Source organism: Nycticebus coucang, chromosome 5 (genome assembly GCF_027406575.1).
Source record: "Nycticebus coucang isolate mNycCou1 chromosome 5, mNycCou1.pri, whole genome shotgun sequence".
NCBI lineage: Eukaryota > Metazoa > Chordata > Mammalia > Primates > Lorisidae > Nycticebus > Nycticebus coucang.
Window position 1 is genome coordinate 83,647,116 of NC_069784.1, and position 7,778 is coordinate 83,654,893.

Sequence of the window (7,778 nt, forward strand, 5' to 3'; positions counted from 1 at the left end):
TCTCCTGTTTACTGATCACACATGAGCTCATTGATGTCATAGAAACCTTTGTTGTAACCTGACAGACCATTTTGGACTGGAAACTTGGTAGGTGGGAGAGCATGCTTTTGGTGAGAAAGGTTCAAAATACACAAGTAACAACAATCTGGAAAACTTGCAGATAATGTGGGGAGGATGCCAAAGGCGGAGGCCCGTGGCAGGGTGCTCTCCTGCCCCGATTCTGCTTCCTCTGGATTCCTTACCCTCGTCACATCTTTACAGGTGTTCTTTACTTGGGCTTCTGGATCCCAAGAGACATTAATGGAGCGCTGTGTTACGTATTTCACAAAATCTGATGGAAACCATGCCTTTGCTCACCTGAAGATGTTATCACTGTCTTTCTCCCGCTTTGCTAGAACACATTGTCACTTCATGTTTATCAGGCAATCTAATTTGGCAATTGTATATTGTTAATAAAGAAGAGAAGAAAGCTGAATTATTATTTAATAAATTCACTTTGTTTCATAAGATAAACCTTTTTCTAAATATGAAGTACATAAAGAAAAAAAAACTAAAAAGCAGAACCATCTGCAGAGCCCCTAGATGTATTAGTTCAGGGATTTAACCTGTGTATTACTTTTCATTAACAATTTTCTCTCCTCCCTGGGATTTTCCTATTCCCAAATACTCAATCTAGATCAGCGGTTCTCAACCTGTGGATCATAACTGTATTAAAGGGTTCTGGCATTAGGAAGGTTGAGAACCACTGATCTAGATAAACTTTACATAAAACCTTTATGTGCCAGGCTCAATAATATTCTTATAAATTTTGACTCTGAATCCCTGAAAGAAAGAAAAGAGAAAATTGCAAGAGGAAACCATTTTAGTTGAAGGAGCTAATGTGATATAAAACCTAAGTAAGTAAATAAATCTTTGCCCCAGTCATTTTTTATGTATGTATAATTTGAAATGAAAATTTTTCAAAGAATATTTACTCTCTTCTTCCTGGGTCTCTACTTGAGCTGTGCTAACAATTTGAATCTGGAAATAGAGAAGTCAGAAACTTACTGTAACGTAATAATATCCAGCTAGCATGAAATGATACCTAGTTTGTTTTTCTTTCTCCTTCATCTTAACCCTAAATCTAGTCGTTTCATTTTTCTAGTAGATTTCATTTTGCCAAGTCACTGTCTGGGAAGTTAAGTCAGAAATGCTTTTGTGTCTTGGCTAATTAAACCCTGAAACTGTTAGTTACAGAGCTGCTCCACCAGAGAGCTTCTGAAAGGTGAAGGTGGCGATCAGTGTAAGATGAGTTCCTTGATAATCCTAGCAAAACCAAGCCAACCAAACAAAAACCAAAGCCAAAGTTGGAATCAACAACAAACAGGCCCCCAGAGTGAAAAAATGCGACGCCATTACAAAACTTGGTACCAGTACAGGACACACGGAGCCAAACCGGGAAGACCAGTGTCGGTGTTGCAGCACGCTTAGCACTGCCAAAAATGTCTCTTGCAACCAAGGAGGCGGAATGTTCCCTTTGAATGGCTGATGCCAGGTCCTCTGTTATGACAACAAATGTGGCCCATCTAAAAAGACAGTGTTGTACAGAAGAGGGCTTGTAAAAATGCTTTCGTAGCTGGTTATTCCTATTAGGGAGTAACATACACCTCATGTAAACAGGTGCCTTTAGAATTTAAAACAGAATCTGAAGGGCAGTGAAAAGAGAGATGGTTACAGGGTACCCTAAGTAGACCTTAGGATTCAGCAAGTTGTATGCCACACCCCATTCAAAGCAGGGGAGGAAAATAATGGAATTTTTTTTTTTTTTTTTTGAGACAAGAGTCTCACTATGTTGCCCTCAGTAGAGTGCCGTAGTGTCACAGCTCACAACAATCTCAAACTCGTGGGCTTATGCACTTCTCTTGCTTTAGCCTCCCAAGTAGCTGGGACCACAGGTGCCTGCCACAACACCCGGCTGTTTTGTTGCAATTCAGCTGTTGTTTAGCTGGCCTGGGCTGGATTCGAACACGCCACCTTTGGTGTATGTGGCTGGCGCTGTAACCACTGTGCTACAGGCACCAAGCCTAAAATAATGGAATTTTTAAAATTGCTTTTGTTACGAACTTTCATTAACTTTTTAATCTCCGTCTATTTCCTCAAATGTCTGGCTATCTGTACCAAGGCAAAATGTGTGTTTTCTGTGCAGGCCTAGGGTAAAATTTATTCATTTTGTTTAGAAGCACCAGAGGCAGTTTAAAATAGGCTTTCCTCGGTTATTTCTTCTTTTAAGCAGGGTGTACACTAGAACATAAACCTGAAAATTTAATAAAGTCAAATTACATGAAAAAAATCCAGCCAACATTAAGTAAGAGAAATTATTACAGGATTTCAGAGGGCTTTTTTATTTTTCTTTATACTTCAGTGGAGTGAATTTAAATCCAAAAGAAATTTAGGCAGGTTATTAAAAATATGATATTACAATGGTGTAAAAGTAAATAGTCAAGGAAATTGGTGATTCAATAGTAAAAGTCAGGAAGAAGTAAGCCAAGAATGGGGTTTTAATGCTTGTCAAGGTGGCTATACAGATACTTACAGCTGAATGGTGTGTGATATGGTTGGAAACTTCCAACGGGCTTCCTAGTCTGGTAAAGCCACCAGATTTCAAAGGCAGACAAACTTGGAATTGACTCCTCTATCAGCTGACATTTACAAGCTGGGTAACATTTCTGAGTTTGAATATCCTGATATGTAAAATAGGGATAATATTTACTTCATGGGGTGATTGGAAGTATTTGTTAATGATGCCCTAAAAGTTCCTCACTTGATGTCTGACAGAACAAGCATTCAATAATTTGCAGCTGTAAATAGATACATGTAATCATGAACTTAAGTGACATCTTTCTGTTTTTGTGATGAGTGTATGTATCTAAATTATCCAAAACTGGTTTCAAGTCATTCACATACAAACAAAAAGAAGTGAGGCTGGAATTCAGAGTTTGAAGACTTATAATAACCAAGGATATTCTATTCTAAATGGTACCCTGCCAGAATGATACCATTGACAAGCTTGCAAGAAGAACTTTTTAAAAAAATGAACAGGCAAATGATTTTCTTAGTAATACACTTCATCTCTCCATGGAGATAGCCCCTAGGATCACCAGGTAATCAGTGCAGATTTAAGGTGTTGCTAGTGATAATAAGTGAGACGCTGTAAAGTGAAAATTAGAAAAATTTAGACCTTAATCAGATAGGAGGATAGAGGAGAAAGGGAAAGGAAAATGATTTTCTGTGAAATGTTCACAAATAGAAAAATGGTGTTAACATTAATAAAATAGAAAGCAAGAAAAATTTGTAGGGACTGAAGATGAATTCTACAACTAAGTGGAAATGCCTAACACAAGAGAAGAGACAAGTAAGGGAGTTTGAGGAGACAGGACAGATAATGAAGTCTTTATATTGGGTTCCTTTTCCCCCTGAAGTTTTACTGTGAAAATTTTCAAACATAAAGCAATGTGGCCAGATGCGGTAGCTCATGCCTCTGGGAGGCCCAGGCAGGCAGACTGCTTGAGCTCAGGAGTTCAAGACCAGCCTGAAGAAGAGCAAGACCCCATCTCTACTAAAAGAAAAACTAGCCAGGAGTTGTGGAGGACACCTGTAGTCCCAAGTACTTGGAAGGCCGTGGCAAGAGGATCTCTTGAGCCCAGGAGTTTGAGGTTGATGTGAGCTATGATGCCACAGCACTCTAGCCCACGTGAAAGACTGAAACTCTGTCTCTAAATAAATAAATCAATGAAGTAATTAAGTAATTAAACAGTGCACACTTACATAGCACCTATATTCTACCATTGCCATTTTGTTATATTTACTTTATAACATATCTACCCCATTACCTCTATCTGTTAATCCACCTTATTTTTAAGTATATATCTCAAAGCGCACTTCACCAGCTAGTACAACATGCTTATCATTAACTTAAGTTCAATATTTGCTTATAGTTTTAGTGCAAAATTTACATGCATTGAAATGCATAACCCGTCAGTATATAGTCCCTGATTTTAAAAGTGCATTCACCTGTGTAACCCAAACCTCTGTCAACATATAGAGTATTACTATAATTTCCATCATTTTAGAATACTTCCTTACACACCTTGCTACTCAGTCTCTGCCTCCACCTTTCTAGAGGCAACTGCTCTTCTGACTTTTTTTCCTAGCACAATTTTGTTTTGCCTATTCTAGAATTTCATCTAAAGATAATCTGTGCTGAGTCATTTAAAAGACTATTAGGAAAACGCAGAATCTCAGCTTTTGGATTTTAATTGATTTAAAAGGCTTTCCTCTGATTACAAAGGTAATGGGTGTTCCCTGTCAGAAGGGAGAAAAAGAAAAGCATAATAAAAGAAAAAATCACTGTGGGACTTCCTAGTTTAATGGGTTGTCAAGGGAGTATGTTAGTTATCATGAGAGTGGGTCTGTTATAAAAGCCAGTTTGGCTGTCTTACCAGATGATGACCTACAGCACCTCAGGACTGTCTATAGAGAGTCCTCACTGGCAAGCAGGCCCTCACCAGATGTGACCACTTGATCTTGAACTTCTCAGCCTCCAGAACTATAAGAAAAAAATTATTTATAGATTATTCAGTCTGCGGTATCCAGTTACAGCAACAGAAAACAGGCTAAGACATTGGGTCATATGGTGACTCCATATAACCTTTTGAGGAACTGCCAAACAGTTTTCCCAAGTGGCTGCACCAATCTACATTCCCAGCAGCAATGTACAAAGGTTCCAGTTTCTTCACATCCTTGCCAACACTTTTTGCTGTCTTTTCATTATGGTCACCCCAATGGGTGTGAAGTATCTCATTGTGGTTTTGACTGGCATTTATCTAATGACTAATGAATAAATTGTCCTGTGCTTACTAGCCCTTACATACACGGTGTCCCAAAAGCTACCTCCAAATTCACCATCCATAAGGAAAATGGAAATCAGAGCTATTCATTACAAAATTGTATAAAATATTTACAAAATATTCTCTACTTGGCCACTTCTTTGTAAAATTTTGTGATGAATATTTTGTCAATAAAGATACACTTGGCTACAATTTCCCATTCTCTCTATGTACGGTGACGTCAGGGGTGACTTAGGGATTTCCCTGTATATATTCTTTGGAGAAATTTCTATTCAACTCCTGTGCTCATTTTTCAATTGGGCTATTTGTTGTTGAGTTTGAGGTCTTTATAGAGATAGGTCTTTAAAAATGTATCTATTTTAGATATAAATCTCTTATCAGATTTGTGATTTACACTCACATTCTCCCATTCTCTGAGTTGTCTTCACCTTCTTTTGCTCTTCTTAGAAGAAGTAACATTTCTTACTTTATTTAACTTGCTTTCTATGTTTATTAATGTCAACAGTCCAGTTTATCTATTTGTGCTTTTGTGGCTTTTGCCTTTGATGTCATATGTCAAATGTACCTGTAGTAATTTTTAATAAATGACATGAGGAAGGAATCTCACTTAAAAAAAAAAATAGAAATTGGCCAGGTGCGGTGGCTCATGCCTGTAATCCCAGCACTCTGGGAGGCCGAGGCTGGTGGATTGCCTGAGCTCACAGGTTTGAAACCACCCTGAGCTACAGCGAGACCCCAACCTTTAAAAGTAGCTGGGCATTGTGGTGGGCACCTATAGTCTCAGCTACTCAGGAGGCTAAGGCAACAGAATCACTTGAGCCCAAGAGTCTGAGGGTGTGAGCTATGATGCCATGACGCTCTACTGAGGGCGACAAAGTAATACTCTATCTCAAAAAAAAAAAAAAAGAGAGAGAGAGAAAGAAAGAAGGAAAGAGAGAGAGAGAAAGAAGGAAAGAGAGAGAGAAAGGAAGGAAGGAAGGAAGGAAGGAAGGAAGGAAGGAAGGAAGGAAGGAAGGAAGGAAGGAAGGAAAGAAGGAGAGAGAACAGAAAGGAAAGAAAGGAGTCTGTATCAGTATCTGTCCACACTGTTATAAACTATGCTTATATATACACCGAGGTCTGATTTGGGGCCACTGTCAAAGCTTTGTTGGTTTTTCTTAAGGTGATCTCAAAGTATCCCAAGTATGACACTCAAAAGAAACAGTGATACTTACAGTTTTGCTACTGTGTCACCTGTTTAGATATATTGCTGTATAAAGCATGTAGTAAGCATTTATTGAAATGAATTAAATTGAAAAAGAGTGTTAGGGAGAAGAGACACGAGTCCTGGTAGAATAGCCAGCCGTGCGATCCAGCCTCATTCACATTGTTCCTGTTTCTGCTGAGGTCCTCTCTGCTGCTGCCAAGAGAGCTCTTTCAACACATTTGCAATACAGTCGTGGTAATCGTCAGTTTTGTTTGTCAGATATTTCCAGTTCTCTCCATGTTCAGACCCTCTTGTGGTTAGGTGGGTTCATGTGCTTAGTTCCAGCCAATCTATTGTGAGTAGAGGTGTCACGTGTCCAGGCCAGAGTATGTCGAGCTAATACCCTTCAGACCAGTGCTTTTCAACCTTTTTTATCTCACGTCACACTTGAACCTACAGTTAAACTTTTGAGGCACCCTTAAATTATATTGATTCAAAAAAAAGTGTAAAAAAGAATATATATAGTGCCTTGAACTTCTTTCAAAAATAATTTAATTAATGATCTTTAAAAATTCTCTTGGGGCGGTGCCTGTGGCTCAAAGGAGTAGGGCGCTGGCCCTGTATGCCGGAGGTGGCAGGTTCAAACCCAGCCCTGGCCAAAAACTGCAAAAAAAAAAAAAAAAAAAAAAATTCTCTTGGCACACCGGCTAAAAATCACTGCTCTTTGGTGTTCTTTTCCCACCTGCGATGTTCAAAATGGTGGCTGCTCTAGCAAACCCAGTCCCATGTGACTAAGTTTTGCATAACTCTACTGTCAACCAGTGGATGGGTAGAACAAGTAAAAACAAAAGCAAAAACAAAACAAACAAAAAAAAAAGCCTTGTTGTTTTAAGCTGCTGAAATTTGGGGTAGGAGGTTAATGAAGCCACATGACCTCTCCTGAGCCATGTGCCAGCTGCTCTCTTTCCTGCTGTTCTGCCTGTGAAGCTCTGTGTCCTGGAGTGGGAGGGACAGGGTTTCAGGAGGAGCCCAGGGAAGTGGTCCTGAAGGGATTTCACATTCGCATCCTCCCTCACTCTGCCCAGCGCCATAACAATCCCACTCCATTTTAGGGGAAGCCCCTCACGTACATGTGGAAGCTGAGTGTTCCAGAAGTGCTCCAGTATCCAAAAAGTGAAATGCCTGGAAAATTAACATTTACATAAAGAGTAAAAGAAACATTTACTGAGTTACATGGAATAGATACATATTATAGAGACAAAAAAACAGTTTTTTTATTTTAATTTTAATTTTTACATATACACGTGTTAATTAGGTTTCCATTATTTTTTTGTCTTCACAAAATTACAGAGACTTAAAATATAATAACAATAACAATGTTTAAGATAAGGATTAGAAACAAAAACCTTGTAAAGAACGAACGAACATAAATGCAGTTTTTAGTAAGGGACAAAACCTTCAAAATGGCTCAGAAAGGTCACTGTAAAGAAATGTGAGATTAATGTTTACTATTTTCAATCCATTCCATGATCTTCTACTTCACGGCCATTTACAAAATCCTTCACATCCATGGAGTGCCCATTTCCCAAATACACTGAACACTGAGGCCTCAGCAAATTGGTACAATTTATATAAGAAATTAATAATTTTAAAGTAGATATATATATAATTTGATAAATTGATCATTTGGCAAATTGAAGTCTTGG